Genomic DNA, 24,412 nt, shown 5'->3' with positions numbered 1-24,412 from the left:
GCTAGCCTGAAGCGTTTGCCCGCGAATGTACTTTCCATTGACATTTTTTCCATTCTCCAAGCTTCGCTGATGGCTGGAAATAGATAATCGGTTTGGTATTTGTAGAACTGACTTTTCGCAATGAAATGGATTCCCACAAACTGAAAGAAATACTGTAACTTTTTAAAACTTGAACCACTAAAAAGTGCGGCCGCTGCACAAAGTAGATTGCCTGCTGGCAGTTGCCCCAGCATGGGTTGTGCAGACCATGCGAACGGATGATATTGTGTACAGGTGGCATGTATTTTAAGGTTAGTGCCTCGAATTGCACGAGTCACATTAATCAATGGCTCCCCACATACTTCCCCACCAACCCAATGGCCACATTTCATCATCATAATAATATCCATCAAACAGCTATCGAATACAATGAATTTGGCCTCTTTCCTTATACTGTCACTCTGCATCCCAGCTGGTTCGGCCTGTAACGTTGAGGACATGTCACTCGCATGAAAGGTACAATCTCTGATATCGTCTTCCGCTATGCTGAGTGATATTGATGGTGTTTCATTGTCGTCCACTTCATTCTCTTCCATTGCAACATCTGTTCCTTGTCCGGAGATGGGAGAAAAAAACAATGTCTTCAACTTTCGCGCGCTCTTATTTTTTGCGGGTGTGGATTCTGTGAATTGATCTCCGACTGCATCCAAACTACCAGGAGGACATTCACTATCAATGGCTGGTGGTGGTATAGCTCCGTTGTCAATCACTTCATATTCTTCCCATTGGCACGATGCATCTCCAGTCTCAAGTCCCTGCCAAAAGGTTTGACAAGCAACATCTCTCGTTCGCTTCACTGTCTGTGTAGATCTAGTTCTTACACCCACTCGCAACTAGAGGACAGATTAGAAAAGGGATGTTCAGTTTAAACACAACTTACAGTATTGAACTATTGACAGTGAAAGACAACATAATATAGTGAACAGGACACTAACCTTCTTTTGCTTTCTTTTCTTTGAAACTTTCTTGCCTCGAACTTCAACATCTGGACGCTGTTGCTCCGACTCGTGTGTGCATGTCTCCACTTCCTCTCGCGCTGCAACGACTATATTTTCATGATAAGCACATCCATCACTCACTGAGGCTCCATCGACTCCCTGAAACATAGAACTTTCATTAGTATGTATAATAATATTGAAAACACAAAATGTACTTGGGGACCAATACCCATACGTACATCTCAATAGCAAAACACGAATGAACGCATTGTGTAGAACATTCAAACGACAATAGTTCACGCATTGTTGATCTAGTTAGATTGAACTGTCAAGATCCATACCTCGGGCTCCGCATAGACTTCCATTGATGATATTATTGAAGATGACGCTTCAGCAACTCCCTGAAACACAGTAATTGCATTAGTATGGTTTTCTATTTTGTTTAAAAGAACATAAACTTTCTGCAGGCGACAACGGCTCATCTAAATAGACCTGCACAAATGATCAGTTGTCTAAAATAAATAATGGATATCTAAATATGATTCGATTTGCTCCATCGTTGGAAGTGTCACCACCCAGAGATCTGCATCAACTACTAGGGGTGATGTTCTTGTTGAAGAAGCTCTGTCAGCTCCCTGAAACATAGTACTTGCGTTAATAAAGAAGGAAGTATAGCGGATGTAATCACGTCATTTGATCTCGCATGATTGATCTGTCAGTATCCATACCTCGAAATGCATAAGAACATCAAGGGACGCTGTAACTGCGGTGCACACTTCTGCAAGCTGTTGCGCCGACCCGTAACTGCATGCTCCCCCTTCTTCTTGGACTAATGCTCCATCGACTCCCTGAAACATAGGACTTTCATTAGTAATGAACACAATATTGAAAAAAGAAGACACATAGGAGGGCGACGACAGAAGGACATACCAATGGCTAAAAACGAAAGAAACATTGTGTGTAACAATCACGCTACAAGAATGCAAGATCTGATGATCTCCATCGATGGAACTGTCCGGAAACGTACCTCGAGCATCTGAGTGACATCTACGGTTGTCGTCAATGCGTTGGACTCCTCAGCATCTCCCTGAAAGACAGTACTTGCATTATTTTGGATAACAATAATTATAACTGAAAACAAAGACTAGAGGACGAGTACTGTGGTGTACCATTAGGTAAAATAATTACACGATCAATTAAAACTATTGATTTACATGCCTAAAACAAGTCAGTGTCAGAATAGCTAAGTAAGATTACCCGATAGGCGCTTGAAGTGGCTGATGACTGCAATAACAACACGGATGGAGAATCTTCCGCCTTCATATTGAGTGGATACATAAATGGGGAAATTATTGTTAGCTAATGCTACACACTACCGCAAGGCCGAGAGACAAATACGTAAACTTGACTCACCAGTGGAGGGATGTGGACGAATAGAGTGGGAATAGCGGTTGAGAGCAATTTTCGCCTCGCTCGCGGTGTTTTCTTCTTTATTAGCAATGATGTGGAGTACATGTCTGGGCTAAAGTGCCTGCTGCAGATGCGGTATCGATCACCCCTCTTGTCCGCAAAGACTTCTAGGACTCTACTTTCTAGCTCAGAGGCTGGATATCCGCAATATCGGACCCATTCTCTTATCTGATCTATTGTCTTAGGGAAAACATGCATTATAGTACCTTCAGATTTGTTATGGGTCTTCGAAGGGCAACCGCCAATAGAACAGGCAGGCATTATGGAAAGTTCTGAAAAGTAAAGATCAACAATTCTCTATGAATACCAATGTGTTAAAACATTAAATGACACATAAAAGGTTCAATGCAAGGTCCGTTTTGGTTCTTGGAACTATACACGTTATTCACATGCGGATAAGTATTTCAATAACTTTCAAAAAATAGAAAAAGTAATTTGACTAAACTCAGAACATGTGACTAGTTCCTTGCATGTACTGTCGTGAACGAAAAGAAAACATGGATGCAATTTGATGACTACTAGCAAATAGATATAAATTAAAAAATTGGACGCAAAATGATTATGGTACATGGACTTACCTTGACGAACAAACAGTTAGATGCAGGGATCAGAGTAGTTTCTTGTCGTAGAACAGGGAGCAGTTCACAGGTTGCAAACTGACGAGTTTGCTCAAAGTGGTCACGGAAGTTCACAGAGACGAAGAGCAGATAACCAGCACCTTCACGGGTTGACTAGCAAAGCGCAAAGAAGTTCTCATTAGAAATATGAAGTGGGTTATAAAGAATTCGAAACAGGGGTGTGTTTGTGAATGAATGGCGTGTATATGTCGTGGCATTATGCGGATTGCAGGGGGGCGTCCAGCGTGAGGGGGGATGCTTGGCAGGAGACACGGGGTCTGGAGGTAGACATGGGAACAACAACCCATGCTCTATAGACCACTTTGAAGTGTACATGGTCTTTGGCACCTCTTGGCCTTTATCGCTCCCTGACAGCTCCACTTGCCAGCAGCGCAAGTACCCTGGTGCGAACTGCCTTTGATAGGGCGGGGGGGGTGGATCGGGGCGGTGGTCGTGCAGACAAGACACAGGAAGACTCGTGAATGGAGACACACTTATGTGGATTGCAGGGGGGCGTCCAGCGTGAGGGGGGATGCTTGGCAGGAGACACGGGGTCTGGAGGTAGACATGGGAACAACAACCCATGCTCTATAGACCCCTTTGAAGTGTACATGGTCTTTGGCACCTCTTGGCCTTTATCGCTCCCTGACAGCTCCACTTGCCAGCAGCGCAAGTACCCTGGTGCGAACTGCCTTTGATAGGGCGGGGGGGGGGTGGATCGGGGCGGTGGTCGTGCAGACAAGACACAGGAAGACTCGTGAATGGAGACACACTTATGTGGATTGCAGGGGGGCGTCCAGCGTGAGGGGGGATGCTTGGCAGGAGACACGGGGTCTGGAGGTAGACATGGGAACAACAACCCATGCTCTATAGACCACTTTGAAGTGTACATGGTCTTTGGCACCTCTTGGCCTTTATCGCTCCCTGACAGCTCCACTTGCCAGCAGCGCAAGTACCCTGGTGCGATCTGCCTTTGATAGAGCGGGGGGGGGTGGATCGGGGCGGTGGTCGTGCAGACAAGACCCGTTTGCCGCAGGGCCTCACCAAGGAGAGGCCATCTAACTGAATGTAAGAGGATGGCTGCAGGATCTACTACATGGAAGGCAGGGGTGTGAGTTTATAAATACCTCACCCTCCCAGGAGAATATACACTAGATTCATTTAAAAAATCAAAACAACCATTGTTAAAGTATATGTTGGGCTTTATTTTAGATTTTAGTTAAACATAAATAATAAACATTACACATTGTAAAGTTGAGGTTGCAGCACATCGAGGGAAAATCCGCGGTATTGTCCACTGTCACTGGGGAAATGTTGTCTAATGGCAAGTACCGCACAGGCAGGTATTACTCTCCGAACGCGGTGTCCGAGCCTCCCGTGAAGCCACCAAGTGAAGCAACGATAGGCCACCAGCCTGTACCACCTGTGAAAAAAAAAGATGCAAACTGTATTAAACTGACCAAACTTTCTTATCAATGTCGATTCAGGTAACACATGTCATTTTTCTTAGAAAAAAATTATATCTAGAAAATGCACTATATGGAACCAATTTACATGCGTTCGAATGATATGTAAATGTAATTTTATATGTGGGAGACGACCATGAAATAGTGGTGGCATCACTGACATCACAAACAGAGTATACTTACTCGTTACTCGGATTACGCGGACGAACAGTGCCACGAAGTTCGTGCATAAGCACCATCATCATCCTCAACACTGTCCGTGAGAGGCAGGCTTCCCTGAACTCTGGCAGCTCGGTGATGCATTGCGGACTTTGCTCGCCTTCCTGCAGACTTTGCTCGCTTTCCGAAATGTAGGCCAAGCACCCGTAATTTTCAAGGCAGCAGCAGTTCTCCTCCTCAGTTGGCATTAGCTCGCACCGATTGCACGTGCACCAGGTGGAGACGCCGTCCATGCGACATGGTCCAGGCTCTTCATCCGTTGACTGGTCCTCCCAACTGCCGTCCGAATCCCCATCGTTTTCGCGTGCTTGCCTTTCCAGTAGTTCCTCCTCGGTGTACTCGGGCTCGTACATATACGGCATTATTGTGGCCATTGTGCGGTAAAGATAGTAAAATAATTTACAGAGATGGTACAGGTGTTCACACGGGCTACAAGCGGCGAAGGTAGCTGACCAGAGCACTGAAACGAGTCACAGAATACTCAAAGTAACACAGAGAGAGGAATGGAATCGAAAATCTGCTGCTGTATGTTGTGAAACGGTCTGTTTATACTTATTGGGGAAAGAGGCGTCCTGCCATTTCCATGGCAACACGTCAATAGCTGAGGCGCAGCGATTGTTGACACGAGACGTGCTTGAAATGGGCAGTACGCGTCTGCTGATGTCAGGCTCAGGGGCGGGGGATTTGATTTAGTGCCGCAAAGGCAGGTGAGCCAGGTCGATGCGGCGGAATGATAGGATTATCACAAAATGGAGGCTGATTTCGAGTGCGATAATGGGCGAAAAGTCGGGTAAGGTCCATAGGAAAGTTTCCTACGATCTACCGATTTATGCTTACAAACACATGGCCGACCCGTAGGGACAATAAAAAAAAAGTCCCGGAACTATCCTTTAAGGGTGCCCTATGAATTTCTGTCCAGACCAGCCTTGACCCAGCCACTCGTTGCAAGGACTATTATCATGCTTGATATAGAAGGAGTGTTAGTGTCAAAGGACAGAATTGTGTTAATAGCAACAGACATTGATAGAGGAGAATGGTGCACAATTTTGTTTATTAATCCAACCCAGCCCCTGAGAGACATAACAGATGAGGATCTTTTTTAGAATAAAGACAGCGAGGGGGTGATAATATTGGAAGTATGTGTCCCTTCTGAAACAATGATACAGTATTGGCATGTCCCATTTACCATGTTTTTGGTAGGGAGTGCCCCTCCATTCGCTCAAGAAGACCTATCTTAAGTATCTGACCAGTTGTGGACAAGTAATCCTCATGATGTAGGGCTTTTACACACTGTCACACTGATACGCATTACATGGAAGTAAGGTGCAGTGTTACCCAGAGTCAAGCATTACCCTCTATCCAAAACAACTGAAGAAGCGATATAGGATACCATTATGGCCCAAGGCATTGCCTGGAAGGGGGCAACCCCATCCCACTCCCTAAGTGCTTTAGAGTAAGGTGAGCAGCATTCAAAACACTATGATGGGCCAGTGGCGAGGGGGGACAGTGGTAGGACACCCACCCCAACATAATCAACCCACATAGTTTAGCCCAAGACACGAACAAGACTGCCATTTTGTATAGATGTTGGTACATTATCTGTAGATGTAAGTAATCGAAGTTTGGGGTTAATGCCTGTGCCACGAATGCAGCATGTCATGCATTAGGCCCTAATTGCAAGACAAGGGAAATCTCCAGCCATGCCCAAGCTCCTAAGAGGACAACTCACAACCCCAACAACTATAAAGCTAATTAATTGTTCTAACAGTGTTGCATATATGTTTTTCTATCTGCATGGAATGTGCCCTACAAGGCCATGATCATAGAGCGGCGCCTGGTGTGCATATTATCTCACAATTGACAACGCATGACCGGCCCCAAGATCCCTACATTTCATAGCACCAGGTGCCCTTTGACCAGCAACCCCAAAGTAACAAGTCCTGAAATGTTCAAAGAGGACGGAAACTGCACGTCTTTGAGCTACAATCATATGATTTGTATTGCAAGGTGCTGGGAGGAATACATTATAGTTAAAAATGAGGGTGGAGGCCTTGGGGCCAGATGGCATGGAAGGGAGTGAGTGAAATGTGTGTGTGGAGGTCAGAGTGCCCCAGAACCTCCCTTATGCCAGTCTTAAAGCCTGCCAGGTGCACAATATAACAATAAAGTAGCATTGTGTTAGGAGTGTAGTTAATTTGTTCTTTGACCTTCCTCGGTCAGAAGAAGATGATCTCTGCAGCACCCACGTGATGGAAGATGGACAGACTGGGCTGGCATCCCTTATGGGGCAGGTGGATCCTGTATAGGCGCACACCAACCAACATGCAGGGTTTTACTGTATATGTTTGCATCACAATTATGATGTGTCTCCTCTTACGACTCTGCTTGTACTCTTTTTGAACAGAATGTTCTGGGCGCAGAGTTTTTTGCTGTCACTCTCATCTGTGTATGAGCTAAAACTTGCTATCCTTACAAGATCGACTCTGGACTTTTTTCCATAGTGGGTTGCATTTGTTCTGCTGTGAGCACTCAGGGGCAGGCCTTCAATTGGTGACTTTAACATGATCCTAGTTCTCCATGTATTTGTGGAGGCTTCCAGGCCTCTTCTCTAAAAGAAGCCATGCCCAGCTACAGTGACCGGTCCCGAAAATACACATATTCCGAGTAGTTTAGCAGGAGCCATCTTAAGAGAAGTCCTCTCTGCTCTTTGAAGTGGGCGCGGCTCTGAGGAGAGTGCAGGCCGGTATTGGAACCTCGTGACAGAGGAGTTCTGGTGAGTGTGCACATGTGAGTAGATTCTTGTAAGTGATAACAAGTATGGGACAGATGCATAGGGAAGTGTGTGAGGTGTGAACACATGGAGAGCGAGGTCATTGATGTGACGTGGGTGTCATTTGTATTATTTCTTATTGATGTTTGTGTTGTGAAGAGTTTATTTTGGTAATTTTTGCTCTTCCTCTGGCTATTCTGCAGCCACCTCTCCTCCCTCCTTCTCTGCCTTTACCCTTTTCTCCACAGACAAGGTTTCTAGACAAGTCCAATCTATGAAAGTCTTGTCGATACACGTTCACCCCTGTTACTCTAAAACTATCAAGGAACACATCGACTCCATGGTTCCTGCCCTGGCTGATATCTGTAATCACTCCGTCACCACTGGAGCCTTCCCATCAGCCCTGATGCACTCCCTTGTGCACCCTCTTCTTAAGAAACTGACTGCCGACACCTCTTGCTGGCCAACTATCACCCAATCACCATCACTCCCTTACTGGGCAATCTCCTGGAGAAACTGGCCATCTCCCAGCTTAATCTCCACACTGAATCTCCTGGTTGTCTCCAGGACCATCAGTCTGGCTTCAGAGCTGCCAGAAGCATGGAAACTGCTCTCCTAAACATCTGTGAAGACCTGCTCTCCAATCTCGACTCTAACACCCCCTGCATCCTCATCGTGCTTGATCTCTCTTCCACCTTTGACAGGGTCAACCATGCCATCCTGCTCAACCATCTCCATGATAACCTGCATATCACCGGTCAGGCTCTGGCGTGGCTGGGCTTCTTTCCTTTGTGACCAACTCAGGTCCAACTTGCGTCCTTCCTCTCTGCTATCTTTTTCTCTACCTGTGGTGTCCACCAGTGGTCTAACCTCTCACCCTGGCTGTTCAACCAATACCTGGCACTCCTGGCCCACCGCATCGCCACTCTCTGCCCCACCTTTAAGTGTTATGCGGATGACACCCAGCTCATTTCCAGGCTACCCTCGGCCTCCTCCTCTACTTCCCTCATCTATGACTGTCTGTCTACTATCCAGGAGTGGTTTTCTGCCAATAACCTCTCCCTTAATGCCAGTAAGACTGAGATTCTCCTCATTGGCACACCCGCTCCCTCCTTTCCTGTAGCTCTCTGGCTGGCCTCTTTTGGCCCTCTTCCTGCTCCCACCTGTGTGGCTAGAAACCTCAGGGTCATCTTGACTCTACACTCTCCTACTCTCCTCACATCTCTGACGTTTCTAAGAAGTCACACTACCAAATGCACCTCCTCAGAGGTATTCTTCCTTTCCTCTCCTTCCCCCAGGAACTCACTGTCTCCAGAGCTCTGGTTCTCTCTAAGCTGGAATAATGCAACAGCCTCTTTCTAAATCTGCCTGCTTCTACTCTCCGCCCTCTGCAGCTTATACAGAATAGGACTGCGAGACTTGTCCTTGGCCTCAAGCCCAGGGACCTTATGTCTCCAGGACTGAAATCAATACACTGGCTCCCTGTGCTGCGAGGATTAAGTTCAAAACCCTCTGCATTGTCCACAAGGCCTTCTGGGGCCTGGGGCCTCAGTACCTTCAACTCTCTCTCCCTAAATACCTTCCTTCTCAAGCTCTTCGCTCATCTGCCTCAAACTCCCTCAGGGTCAGTCGCTTCTCCAAGCAACAAGTTGGTGGTAGATCTCTTTCTTCGGCTGGAACAGCCTCCCTGCCTCCCTGAAACTTGTGGAGAATCATCTTCAGTTTCGGAAGCACCTCAAAACCTTTCTCTTTGCCTCTGCTTTTTCTCCTCCTCTCCCTTGCTGACTTCCTGGCTGACACTGACTTTTTACTGGTTGGCTGGCCACCCTCTGATCTCGGGCCCAGGTCCCCTCACCCGCCAGTCGCACTCCTGCACTGCCCTCCTGGCAACCCCGCACTTGGGGACTGTTTTTGTATCCCTACAGTCCCACTACCAGCACCTGTTGTCTGCACTTATCCTTGCACTTGCCACCTGCTGGCCATACTTACCTATTGTTATTATTTTCTTATCCCATGTACTGCATTGTCCTCTCCCCCTTCCCACCCTGTACTTCTCCCCCCTCCCCTTCCCATGCACTTGCGTGATCTGAATGACACCTGGCCTAGTAGGATCATTGTCTGTCTTCCCTCTGTTCCCCTCCCTTCGCGAGCAACTAGCAATTAGCAATTAGCATTAGCTAATTGCATGCAAACTCTGATCTCACCAACAAGGATATGTTTTTTATCTAGAAGGCGACGATGGCACCACCCAAAGTGGTGTGGCTCATCCGACATTGTCAAATGGGAACCATTGATTTTCCTGTTTATGTCCTGATGAAGGTTGCGTTATCAAGTGAACACTACTTCTGAAGTCCTTATAGACAACTGAAACACGTGTGACGATTACATCTGTGGAAATAATTATATACAGATAGAATCATCTGACAACTGGCATGGGGAATTTAACAGTGTTAATTTTGTATATTTTTTTTGGTGACCAAGTAAGTCACGGATATATGTATGAAGTAATTAGTCAATAAAAGTGAGTATGAATGTATGGTAGGAATGAAGATATGTGAGTTGTATTTCAAATTGTTTGAATTCTATTGTGTAAATATGTTTTTTGTGATTACATTTTTTGCAAATAAAAAGCAAAATTTATGAAAATTGTAGCATTTATTGGTATATTTAAAAAGATAAATGCACTTGATCTGTCATCCTATATCCTGTTGGTCCATTCGTTGAAAGTATTTAGCCTGAGCGACCAGGGATTAAAATCAGGCACCCCTTATTTTTCAGATACAATACAGGCCCTACTGGACCTTGGGATCATTGTGCCATTGATGTTTCTGTGTAACAGGGTGACAGACCCTGTCAAGAAATCACAAGGGGCACGATTGGAGAATGATTCAGGACTTGCGCCCCTAAATGACATGGTACAGAAACAGTTTCCAGTTGTTCCTAATCCTGCAACAATTTTATGCAGTATACACAAAATAGCCACATACTTCACTGTAGTGGACTTGAAAAATGCATTCTTCTCTATTCCACTCAATCCTGAGTTGAGGTACCTCACTGCATTTACAGAGGGTCAGATGCATTTCAAAGACAATAGGTTACCTCAGGGTTACTGTGAGAGCCCGAGCATCTTTAACAGAATACTACATGCTGATCTAAGTAAATATTCAAGTTCCCAGCATGATTATCCAGGACGTGGACGATTTGCTAATGTGTTGTGACAGTGAGAAGCACTGCTGAAGGGATTCCATGACACTCGTACAATTGCTGGCCCATAAGGGGTACAAGGTTGACAAGGCTAAGTGGCAATACTACCAACAGGAGGTGCTCTATTTAGGGCAGGTCATATCAGCGAATGGTAAAAGAGTACTACCAGATAGGGCAGCATCAGTATGTGCCACCGCCTGACCCACCTCAGTTAAAGAAATGAAGATGTTTTTGGGACTGTGCAACTTTTGTAAGACATGGATCTTAGATTCAGTGGCATACACAAGACCGCTTCTGCAGGTCCTTAATGAAGGACAAAAAAACCAAGGCTCATAAGCTAGGGTGGACTGCAGATATGATCAAGCAGTTTGAGGATCTAAAAGAAGTTATTAGTTCAGCACCCGTTCTGTCCACCCCAGATTACACACAGGAATTTTACTTGTTTTCACATTCAGATGGCAAGCTCATGACCGCAGTGTTGACACAGAAGAGCACCATGGGCCAAAAGCCATTGGCCTATTACAGCGCTACTCTGGATTCAGTGATGCAAGTGAAGTTCACGTGTGAACAAGCATTAGCAGCTGCCACATTTTCAATAGAAAAAAGTCTTCTATTGTAATGAAGTGCTAAGTTACATTGAATGTGGAACACTCTCTATTTGCCATCCTGAAAAGGTCAAAATCCACCCTGACTACACATAGATCTTCGGTGTAGGAGATTATTATTTCAAAGCCCCACATTTATGTGGTTAGATGCAAAACAGTGAATCCTGCATCTTCCTACCATTTATGTCCAATGCCGAAGATCTGACAGTGCACGACTGCACAAAATATAAGGGGGAGTAGGATGACATCCCCAAAGTAAAAGATTGCACATTGTCAGAAGGTGAAGTACTCTTCATTGATGGTTCATCCATCATTTACCGGGAGGATGGACAAATGCTCCCCCATTCTTATCACCGCACTGACAAAGTTCATCAACTCCTCTTTTGCCCTTAATAAGGTTCCAAACAACATCAAGAATGTATGTAGTACTCCACTTCTTAAGAAGCCAAATCTTTGCCCTCAGTATGCATCGCATTACAGACCCATCACAAATACCACCTTCCTATTGAAGATTTTGGACAGAGTAGCATACAACCAGATTTCCATCGTTCTGGAGCAGAATCATATTTATCATGATTATCAGTCGGGTTTCCGTATGAACCACAGAACCGAGACTGCTCTGTTGACTCTCAAGTCCAACCTAATTCACAGGATGGATGAGGGTCATATATCACTTCTTATGATTCTTGACCTGTCAACAGCTTTTGGCCTGGTGGATCATTCCATCTTGTCCACCGGGTTAAAGAATAATGCTAAGTTCTCTCAAGCAGCTGTTGACTGGATCACCTCCTTTTTGGAGGGGAGGCAAGTCAGAGTGGCTAGTGACATCTCTGAAGCAAAACCAACCACACTGATGGATGGTGTCCCACAGGGAGCCTGTGTGTCGCCATGCTTCTACAACATCTTTATGATCCCTTTTTTTATAGATCTCGGAACAGGAAGGGATCATATTTGCAAACTATGCAGATGACACTCAGTGTTATACCCATCTCAGGATCTTATATAGAGGATGAATTACTCATTAACAACATTTATCAAAAAATTCAGCATTGGATGGTGGCTAATGGTTTAGCCATCAATAGCTCTAAAACGGAGCTTGTTTTAGTTGGGTCAGAGGTTAAACTCGAGATGTTAGGAACCAATTATAAGAATTTTACTATAGACAATTGTGAAATTGACGTTATGAGTAAAGTAAAAACTCTGGGCATCTATTTCGATAGAAACCTAAATATGAAAGACCAAGTTAATAGCCTAATCTGTTTGGCATCCTACTTCATTAAACTGTTCCGATGTCCTAGACCTTTTGTAGCTGAAAAAAACTCAGAAACTCTAGCAAGGGCCATTATAGGCTCCAAAATAGATTAGTGTTGTAGCCTCTTGGTGGACTTGCCCTTATCAGAGTTTCCAGGCTAGGGTTTCCTTCAGGTTACTTCTCATTACACATAAAGGTGTTCATGGAATTATACCTGCCTATCTGAAAGAAAGTATCATCCCCAAGAAGAACATCAGAACCCTTAGATCCGACGAGTCGGATCTTCTTAGGGTTCCCTGTTTTAAGACCAAAAATTCCAGGGATGCCACTTTCATTTCTGTAGCCCCTCAGACATGGAATTCCCTCATTCTGCCGTTGAGAGCCATTGCATCTACTGAGGTCTTTAAGAAACAGCTGAAAGCTGTTCTCTTCTCCTAAACTCTGAATCTTCTTCTGATATGGCCTTCCTGTGAACCGACTGTTATGATCCTCCAGCTACTTATATGTTTATTGTGTCAGTCAGTTACTTTGATGTTCAGCGCCCTTAAGCCTTCGGGTACTTGGTACAATATACAAATTCCAAAAACATAAACATAAACAAAGACATACAGGGGCAGCAGTGGTATGACTTGAGGAAGGGGAATACTAAACAGTGGTTTTGAAAAGATTGCCCATGCATTATTCTGCACAGGCGGCGGAACACATAGCACTCATTGAATAATTGAGAGCATCCCTAGGGTGCCATGTCACAATATATTCTGACTCAGCATACATCACAAGAACTGTGCACACCAGTCTATCCTGCTGGAAGAGGATAGGGTTTCAGAGGGTGGATGGATCCCCAGTGCAGCATGTGGCACTGCTAGAAACACTGATAGAAGTATTATCACAGCCATCTGTTGTTGCAGTCATCAAGTGTGCCACCCACACCAATGGGACAGACAAAATATTGATGGGGAATGCATCGTGACCACCCCACCAGCCCGGGAACATCCAAGACCTTATACACCATTGCCTATCTACCAAATAATTGAAATACAAGGAAGGGCACCAGAAAGGGAGAAAGAATTGTGGTGACGGAGGGGATGCAAGCAACCCCCAACAAATCTATTGTGGAGGCAAGAGAGCTCCGGGAAGACAGTAATGCCCCAGAGCTGCTAGCAGTAGCCTTTGAACAGATACATTACCCATTGCACAGTTCGAAGCAGCACATTACAGCAGATATACAGGAGGACTGGTTTATACCAAATATTCAGGAGAGCATCAAAGAAATGTTCATACACTGCACCACATGTCAAGGTTTCAGTACAGGATGACACTACGGACATTATGGGACACATTGCCATGCCCTACTGGGCCGTTCTGTGATTTACACATAGATTCTGCTGATACAGGTGAGTGTTGCAATGGCTCCAGGTACCTCATAGTAGTGTTTTGCCATTTCTCAAGGTGGGTGGAAGCAGGGCCTTGCGCACATCCGGATGCCAAATGTGCTGCGAGATTCTCGGTACACAAGGTTTTCCCTCGATGGGGTGTGTGGGAGGTTTTAAGGTAAGACAACAGCACACACAGAACTACTTGGCATTAAGCACTGGATGTGTTCAATTTACTACCCACAGGCCAACAGCATTGTGGAGAAGCCCAACAGGCTCCTCAAAGCAAATTGCTCAAACTGTGTACAACGTTGAAGAAGAACTGGGTGCACTGTTTTCCCCTGGCCCTCTTCAGTCTACATACACAGCCCAACAAAGACCACCATTTGTCACCTAACGAGGTGGTCACTGATCGGCATATACACACCCCCATATCTCTTGTAAGAAGTGCTTCAGATGCAAATAGGGCAGCACTGGTGTTAGGTGATGAGTTTAAGGATCATTAAACATGGGCAATTAAATGTGTCTGCCGACAGATTGTACCTCCCAGAATAGAGACAACTGATCGACCAGAAATAGCAACAATGACGGAAACATACACTGAGTGCATGATTACACAACCGCTGCTGCCCGGTGACTTTGTGTACATTCACAATTTTGTGTGCAGGTGGAACAACCCTCGGTTCCAGAGGCCCTATGAGGTGGTGTTTTGCACTTCCCTCACTGTGAAGGTAAAGGGCTTACGATATTGGGTCCACCTCTCTGGCGTCCGTAGGGCAGCCCCAGGCAGCACATCAGTAATTCAGTTATCTTAAAGGAGGGGCACTATTACCTGCACCCTATCTACCTCACTGGTCTGTCCAGGTATGATACGTGTGCATTGTCAGACTCCATTGACGGGCCAACGCTGAGTTGCTAGCTCCATATTGTTCTTTTTACAGGAGCTATTTTCTCTCTCTCTATCTCTCTCTCTCTCTCTCTCTCTCTGTAATGGTACATTTTGATCGTCTTTCCTTTTCTTTGGTTTGTGTATTTTGCCTCCATTTCAAGAGAGCAGATTATAAACCTCACCAATGTCAATAATTGCTTGTTAAGTAGGGATCAGAACTGTAGATGCCCAGATGCCAATATCTGGGCCTATGCCTACTATTGTGGAATGATCATTATTGCAGGTCTATGTATGATATTGATGGCACTATTGAGACTTTATTGGGGACAGTATGTTATGGGGCAGGTCCAATACAGGGGGGGGTGGGATTGTATATTTAAATGGGACAGTATATATAAATGTTAATAACATTAGTCAATTCACATATATCAGTAGCAACGTAAATGCTAACCATAATAATTGAAATTCATATAGGAGTAGCAATATTGTTAATACGAGTATTAGTGATAGATATAGCAGGAATAACATGACAGCAAGTGTGCATGCACAATTGGCAATCATGCTGATAGTAAGAAGCTTCTTTGCAACAAGTCAAGGATTTTAGGAGCTCTTCTCTCTCTCTCTCTCTCCCTCTCTCTCTCTCTCTCTTTCTCTCTCTCTCTCTCTCTCTCTCTCTCTCTCTCTCTATCTATCTCTCTCTCTCTGTAAAGGTACATTTTGTATGTCTTTCCTTTTCTTTGATTTGTGTATTTTGTTTCCATTTCAGGAGAGAAGATGATAAACCTCCCCAATATCATTGTTTGTTAAGTAGTGATCCAAGGATTGTTTAATAATTCAAAACAGTATGGTGATATTTTCGATAGCACTGTTAAAGCTGGCACCCTTAAGAGCATGTATAGAACAATGAAAAGGGAAGTACAAAAAAAGTATGATGCGTATCAAGGGCTGGGTTTGGATGCAAGTGAGGATATACGCCATCCCCGAGTTCACCAAAAGCTGATATACTGACATGAGTGGCGTGGGGAGAAAGGTTGTGAATGGAAGCTGTTATGTGTGTTCACCCATTCTACAGGGGCTCCTGTTCCAACAATTAAAGAGCACGAAAAGATCGAACTACATATCCAAAGACTCTACTGCATTGCTTGCTGAAATAACAGAAGAATACATGCTCTTCAGCTCAGCAGAATCCTTTTTCACATCTCTACTGTTGACGGAGTACAGGCTGCAGCAAACATCAAATGGTTTCAGGTCATGCAGTGGGAGTTGATCCAGCTCACGAATGACACAGAGAATGGGTTTAATGTGATCAAGGTTGAGTTGCGTGCATTGAGACTTATGGCGATGCAAAACCGCTATGTGCTGCACATAATAACAGTAATGGAAGGCGTGGTTTGCAAAAAGGTTGGCATCAGAGGATGCAGAGAACATGTTATTATCCCACATCATTGCTGCCACCCATGACCTTGGTGTTCGTATGAAGATGGCAGGAGGAGTGCATGAGAGTGACTGGTTCACCATAGCAATCGACGGGCACCGTCGTTGCTCAGAGCGATCATGAAGATATTGATGCCCATCATTGTGTTCATTCTTGTTATCTTCTACACCTGTCAACTGGGACTTTGATGTTGTGCCGATGTGGCTTCTAATAGTGCAGCAATGATGGTATCAATTGGGGTTCCCAAATCACCTTGCGACACAAAAAATATTGAAGTACAGACTGATCTCCCACAGCGTGGTCCTAGGCAAGAAATTCTCCCCATCCAGTATGGAAATGAAGTTGACCACCTATCCTTATTCCACCCCCTGATATAGAGACTTATATAGAGTTTTGGGAGGACCGGGTGGAAGATGGCAAATGCATCTATATGCCTTGCTCACCTGAGGAATATGCACACAGGGGGAGAGTTTGCAGTCAGTATGCAGTGTTTGGGTACCAATAAAGGTAAGACATCTAATCATGGAAGCAGAGAGAAGACAGCAGGAGCGCTGGGGTATTATGGTGTTTGTCACTGTAAAACTAACAAAAGGGGGGAATGTTGGGAAGGGGTGACCCCATCCCATCCATAACCACTTTGGAGTACGGCAAGCGGCATTTGAAACACTATGATGGGCCAGGGGAAATGGGGGACAGTGGTAGGACCCCACCCCAATATAATCAACCTACATAGTGTAGCCCAAGGCACGCGCAAGACTGTCATTTTGTTTAGATGTTAGTGCATTCTGTGTAGATGTTAGTAACTATGGGTTATATTATGTTTCCTGAACTAGGGTGAATGAAAATAAAAGTGTAATTGCCTGTACATGTGTAACAAATGAGTCCAAATAAACTTTTCAAGAGATTATTGCCTATTCAGGACGGTTGGCAGTAAATTTGCAGCTTGTTGTGTGTGTTAAACTGATGAATATAGCACATTCCCCAAGAAGCCTACAGTGAAACCCATCTTGTTTCACATAAACCACCCAGAAAAAGGAAGAAGTAGGTTTTATTTATTTCAGGGTACCTGATGGATATGACAGAGATGAGGTTTCTAATCATGCTGCATGATCATTCTGTGTGAGATGTTTGTCCAAACACTGTATAAGGTCCCAGTCAAAGTGTTCCAAAGGGAATCAACATGGCCCCAGTGAAGTGCTGGAATTGTATAATTAAATCTCCCTAAATAAGCCACAACCTACAAGCACACGTGAATTGTACACCTAAAGGGCATCTAAAGGCCACACATATTCATGTACTTTGCGCTCAGGTTAAACTCAACAAAGGTTAGGGAATGTTATTTTAGAAAAGTCCTTGTCTGACTTCCTATGTTTACCTTTTTTTCTGATAATCTAAATATGCCAGCATTTAATTTTGCTGTGATCTCTGTAACCTGGAGTAATGTGTTAAATTCATCTGAAAGTAGCAGTCAGTCTTATTATTCTGACCAATCCATTTAGCATTTGCCGGGAAATTAGAGCTGGTGTGTACACCTGAAAAAGTGACATGTTCATTTTCATTGGTCACGGATTCAAGCATCTTGTGATGGGCAAGGTGTTTGGGTCACTAAGGCTACAACTGGCTGCCCATTAAAGCAGCTATGTCTGCCCTTACCACACTTTGCACTGCATTCCCCCCTACAACACACAAACATGTTATTTTGCCAGTGCTGCAGCACTGGCAGGAGAAAAAAGAATGCTGCCACTGCCTTGTTGGTGACAGTTAGGTGTCCGCAGGGCAGTGAGTCATGTTAAACACTGTATCAGGATGGTTTCAGCCTTTCCTCCATTGCAGGGTCAAAATTGCTGACTCATGGGGTGCTCTTAAATTTCCAGGAAATCTCAAAGATCTGCAGGAACTTAGACTACCATCATTTTATGTTTGTAAACTAGTTGCCTAGATCGAGTTAATACCCTTGGTTAGAAAATAAAAAAGAATACTACCTCCAGCATGCAATTGATTGGAAAGTAACTCAAACACCTGCACTAAAAAATAATCCAAAAAGCCAAATAAGCACCGCACCTCTTTGCAAGAGAAAACAAGTTTTATGACATGCAAAAGATCTCTCTGATTTTTCAAAGGCTTACAACCTACATAGGCTGATAAGCCATAATTAACAATAATAACATAATAATGAGTTACAAGCTAATCCCTTCACTCTCATTGGCTATCACCTATATAACATGCTATTGTCCCCCTACAGTACATGGACAGAGTGGCCACATCTAATCTAAGCCCACTACCCTATACAAGTGGTGCACTACATCATCACCATTAACTTCAGGGCTGCAATGGGTGTTTTTTACCTTGACACATTAATAAATTGTAAACATCACTTGATGTGCACTCCTCCGACCCAAACACCATCAGAGTAAACTGGCAAGGCCAGCTCTGCACTAATGGACAATAGACCTTCACATTATACCAGACACCGCGGTGCACACGTTACCTACCCGATCATGTACTTAATTTATTGGCATAATCTCTGCTCCTCTTATCCCAAATCATGGAATGTTCCAGACACAGTTTCCCCCTTCTCTCCTTCGTACCCCTGGTGCTCAGTGATCACGTCACTGATACACCATTCTTGAATCTTAATTTCAGGGATTTACTTGCTGTTGGTTGTGTGTCTACTTGTAATTCATATGGTATGATCACTTTTGGGGAGGGCAGTAGCGTTCTAAATCTTCATCTTGCCTTCTGGTGTCACAAACACCTTATGCCCTGCTCCAATCAATTTCTCCTTCAAAGGGCGAATCCCTACCAGCTCTCCCACAACTCACATTCCGTTCCCTCCCCACTCATACATTGCATTTGGATACACTAAGCGTTAATCTGTGCACTGCAGGTACCTCTGACCTCGGCTTATCTCTCAGGAAATTTAAAAGCAAATATGTTTTTGGAGCTAAGCTACACATAGCTGCAGCTCCACATCAGGGCCTGCATTCTATTCAGGCCATCCCTAAACTTCCATCATCACCCTGGGTGGGGGAGTCAGCAAATTAGGTGCCCAAGAACGCAAGCTGGCACTACTAATGAAAGCCTGTGTTCCAAGCTGCCTGATGGCTGACTTCCCCAGCTGCTATCTTCCCCCACCAACCCTGTTTTTTTTTATCCCTCTCCCTTCCCATTCCACTTACCTGATTGCAGCAGTGGGGATTCGCCACTGCAGCTCCTTTTCCTGTATGGCTGCCATGGAAATGGAAAAGGGGCTCCATTTGGAGCCTCGTCTTCCAATTCCCTGGTGGCCATGTTGGTATAGTATTTTCTCTCTGAGAATGGGACACCGCAAGGTGTTTCCTTTGACGAAGTGAAAATACATTTTTTTTTAAAACCATTTAGCATCTGTGTAGAGCACTACACCATTGCTAATGACGATATGCCCCTCGGTGGCTGGGCCCACCCTATGATTAATGGCCCACCACCCGTGTTTAGGGACCTTTGCTTTGCTCAGGCCCTTTACTTGAGTGGCAGGCCATTACCCACAGGTTGGGCCCACCAACTTGGGGCCTATCGCCTAAATATGGTAATAGTACTGCCATGTTAACACGCTGATATCATTCCTACCATGGCAACTTTCTGACTCCATTTTTCACCTGTGTCGACTCTTCATGCACCTCGCTACTGTCTATTACTTAAAATACATCAACTGAACACTGGGCCTATTATACTGCCCTACCTATCACCTCTGCAACCGCAACAGTAATACATTTGTTGCTCTTTCTGTTTTGCTATATGTGAGTATTTAATAAGTGTCAAACCTAACTCAAAACAATACACGTACCTTTTGGCATCATCTCCAACCTCACTACACATAGTTCATTAGAATACAACAGGGAGTGTACCACGCAAAAACCTGAATTTTATTGTTAGGCGTAGGCTTCGCTCCCACTATGCAGGACTCTCAAATCTAGCTGTGTTGTAGGATTGTACTGAACTATTCAATTGTTTCTCATATCAAGCTGCGTATGGCACTATGCTCAATTGTTCTGTAGGAGTGGGCCTCTCGCTCCACTATGCAGGACTCTCAAATCTAGCTGTTGTCGCACCAGGCAGGATTCCCGATATCTAGGCATTCAGCCATACTGTGAAGATTATCTGCAAAACATATAACCAACTAACAAAAAAGCTCAAACTTTCTGCATACTTAAATCACTCAAAAAACTCACACAAACACCTCGCGCACTGCAAGACGCATGCACTTCACCACACCGCAACAACATATAAGCTGCACCAACAGCACACGAGGTCTGGCATTGCTCCGATACTCGAACCATAGATCAGCACACGGTGCATACTGAGATGAAGTTGCCAACAGAACACTAGTCCTCTCACTATCCTACTCTCTCTTCCCCCTATTAACACACCACACCTTCTCGTTTGCAGATCCGCCAGAGCGCCTGGGGACCAACTTTGTTGGTGACGGTGCATGGTACAAATACCTTTGACATTTATCATGCATCCCAAAACACTACATAGACATGTTACTGCTTTAACTCAAATTATTGCAACTTTGCAAGTCTCAGTCACCCAATTGACCGACATACACGAGATCTCAATGTGTTCACTCCGTACAGTGTTTCCAAGTGTCACTTAAAGACCTTTCACCTGCTAAATATGGGTCACTCCAGGCTTTGCCTCCCTCATAAAATACACAATGAAAATGAAGGGTGTAGAAATAACAAGGCCTAAGGACCTGACTTTCAAAAACACCTTTTAATGGGAAAACCCCACTGAAAAAGGCTTTGTAAATCAGACCCTATGGGCGTCATTCCGAGTATGGAGGTAATCATGGCGCTATTTGCGCCATGACTACCTCCCATACCGGTACCGAGTCCGCCCTGGTTCAATGGGGACTTACCGGTCCATTCCGACCTTGAAGGGACCGGTAAATCCCCATTGAAAAAGGCGATCCCCATTCCCATTTGAGCCCCTATAGGGCTCAATGGGAATGGGGAGGGAGCTAATAACGGTACCACAATTTGCGGTACCGTTATTTGCTCCCTGCTTCCTTTGCGGCTCCCGCTAAGGGACCTTGGAGTAGGGCACAAAGGGATTACCGGCACCGAAGTCCTTAACGGTGCCCGGTAGCCCTTTGCGCCCACCTCGCAATGAGGCCCTATGACTTTTTTGTTCCCAGACCTGGAAACATTAAGAGCCTGATTTACACAAATGTCTGTAACATGGGAAAGTCCCTTTGAAAACATTTTTGTAAATCAGGCCCTCGGGCTGAGAAGCCCAATGTTCTTAGTTTAGGGCACAATAATGTGCACCCTTCATCTCAAGAAGTCTATTCATATATGAAAAGTTCAATTATATCATCTGCCATTAATCTTAGTAGGCAGTATTTTTTTTTCTGCGCTGGAATGGACCATGTGCAGTTCCATTTGTGCAAATTGTCCTCTCTGGCAATTGCCAAATTTTTCACCACATAGTAGAAATGTAAAATCCAAAACAAAGGCAAAATCACGTTTACACCTAAATTTTGCAGTATGTTTGTGGGAAAGTTTAAATGGCCCTCTCTTTTAACGACTGATGGGGACATGTACACTGGATTCCTATGAAAAGCGTCTACAATTTCCAGGATTAAAAGTTGGGCAGACACTATGAACGCATTGCTTTTCCGCCAGCATGTACAATCTGCCAAAGAGGGAAAACACAGGTGCTACTTCTGTTTTGAACTCCAACTCCATCTGACAAGTTAAACAAAAGACTGTTTCCAGGAAAAAGTGTTGTTAAAAGATGACTGTCATTGCAACTTGTTCTGCTCCAAGGGATTCCATGGGAAAAAAAGCTTTGCCAATGCCAACAGTTTGGGCTTTTGTGGAGGCTGGGGAAAGGCACTTGCCAGGCTCTTCCGAGAGTGGTAAAAGCTGGCTGTTGATGGTAGCAGGTGCAAAATGCTGGTGTCTACCTGGGCAGTGCCTGACTGATACTTAATACGTATTTACAAGCTAAAACTGTTGGCTTTGTCGATGCTTGTTTTTAACACAACTTCAGTGAAGGACACACGTATACATGGAGTGACTGAAGGCATACCTGGTAAAGACATTTTTATTAAACCGGTGGCAAGTTTACAGTTTCAAGTAAGTTATTAGCTCTCAGAAGACTGCTTTGAAAAAAAACACTGGCATGCACTTCATGTCTGATTTACAAAAAATGTTTTAACATGGGAATGTCTCATTGAATACATGTATGTAAAAAAGGCACTGCGAGTGCAATGTTTGATGGTAAGGCTTGATTAAAGAAAGCTAAAGATTTCCCAGGAGCAGGAACTGAGTGTGATTGGCCATAGGGATTAGCATGGTCATGGACAGTCAATGTGTGGGCAAATAACCAAACAACACCTACAAGCCTTGTAACCCAACCCTCATCATATGCAATTTCCCCCTACCTGTAATCCAATACAATAGTTTCGGCCTAATAGCCCAAACTAATAACCCTCATTGCTTGCTCCGAATATGCACACATAGCACCGTAAGCATTTTTGTTCCATATAAATAGTGACTTTCACTTGTTTAAATTAAGAGCAATAGAAACGGGCCTCATTTTTGAAATAGCTACGGCTCTTTTTTGAACACCTTGTTTCCTTTCTTCTGTAAACATGGAATGCTATATTAAATTTGCTTTGACGTCATGGAGTGTATAGTAAAATCCTGCCCCAAATTGGTTGAGAAATATTGCACCCCCTGCGTGAATATGATCATCGTTAGCTTCTCTTCCGCAATTGAGCATGGATCAAGCCGCTTCCATACTCGGGGAGTTACTTCGGTGCAATGCGGTTCCACTGAGTGATCCTGTTAACCTAACCTTCAATTTGCTGGGATTTGAACTCTGAATTACAGCTCACTAACATGGTTTAACAGCTGGCACAAGGGCTTCTTTGAATTGTTAATCACATGAATTAAAGATTCCTGGAGATGCCTTTCAGACCTCGGCTAGTGGAGCGATCCTATGGAAAGAATGGCAAACATTGGCGGGCTCCAGAGAATTGATTGCACGATGTGCACGTGGATTATGAAGACTTGCTTACACATTCTGTCCATCTAATAACCGGAAATGTCACCATTGAAAATGAAACACGTGTAAGCTAGAATGTCAATAGGGCAAAGTGATCGTCGTGCAGATTGTGTACAGATATTGAGAAAGAGCTTTCTCTCCACTCCTTGTTAGGGATTGCTGCTGTAATATCTAGATTGAAAGAATGTCCATATATTCATAAAACATACTCTCTGTCTGCGGAGCGTGTAATTTATGCCCTGCGTACTGGTGTCATTACTGCCGAAATCACATAGTTGCTATTAAATCTTGTTCCTTCTCGGCACTTCGTTTGTTATTAATTCTGCATAACAACCAGCATATTTATAACACGTAGCAGTAAAAGCTTTCGCACAAAAGCCATCAGTTAACCCTTCTGTTGCCTACTGTCGATGTGCCCTATAAAACATGTGTCAAGAACTGTTAATCCCATAGGCGGCGGGAGACCCACAACACACATTCCGATCTATACTGTTGTTGTAACCACTGATTCAGCTGTAGAATTGTCTATTGTGAATCTTAATGGCCGCCTCGAAACAGTGTTTAATGTCATTCATTTGTCACGGAAAATGTACATTGGCTGCCATTTGCTCTGTTTATAATGACAAATATACATGTAGGTGGATCGGAGGATGGTGGGTGCTGTAAGCATGCATGTCAATTGGGATGAAGGTAACATCTGAGTACGAAACTGAGATGTAAAAGGGTAAAGCGTATATTTAGGGCCTAATTCATGGAACATTTAGCCCTGTGCAAAGTGCAAAGTCACTTTGCACTGTCAACAATCATCCTGATTCACAGAGCGGTGCAAAGTGACATTGCACTGCAAAAATGCACTTTGCACCGCTCTGTGAATCAGGGTGCTTGTTGGCAGTGTAAAGTCACTTTGTACTGTGCTGGCCCTTAATAGTCTTATACCAGGAATGTGGATGCATGGCTGGTTACACTTTGCTGCTAAATCGTGTTGTTTGAAGAACTACTCTTTTAAGAGCTAGAGAGTCTGCTTTACAAGGTGTTTTACAATGCTGTAATTTAAATTGTATATTAGCCATTGTCCC

The sequence above is a fragment of the Ambystoma mexicanum genome, chromosome 9, assembly GCF_040938575.1.
Source record: "Ambystoma mexicanum isolate Mex_15411 chromosome 9, UKY_AmexF1_1, whole genome shotgun sequence".
NCBI lineage: Eukaryota > Metazoa > Chordata > Amphibia > Caudata > Ambystomatidae > Ambystoma > Ambystoma mexicanum.
The sequence above is the reverse complement of the archived record's forward strand: the minus strand, read 5'-3'. Positions refer to the sequence as shown.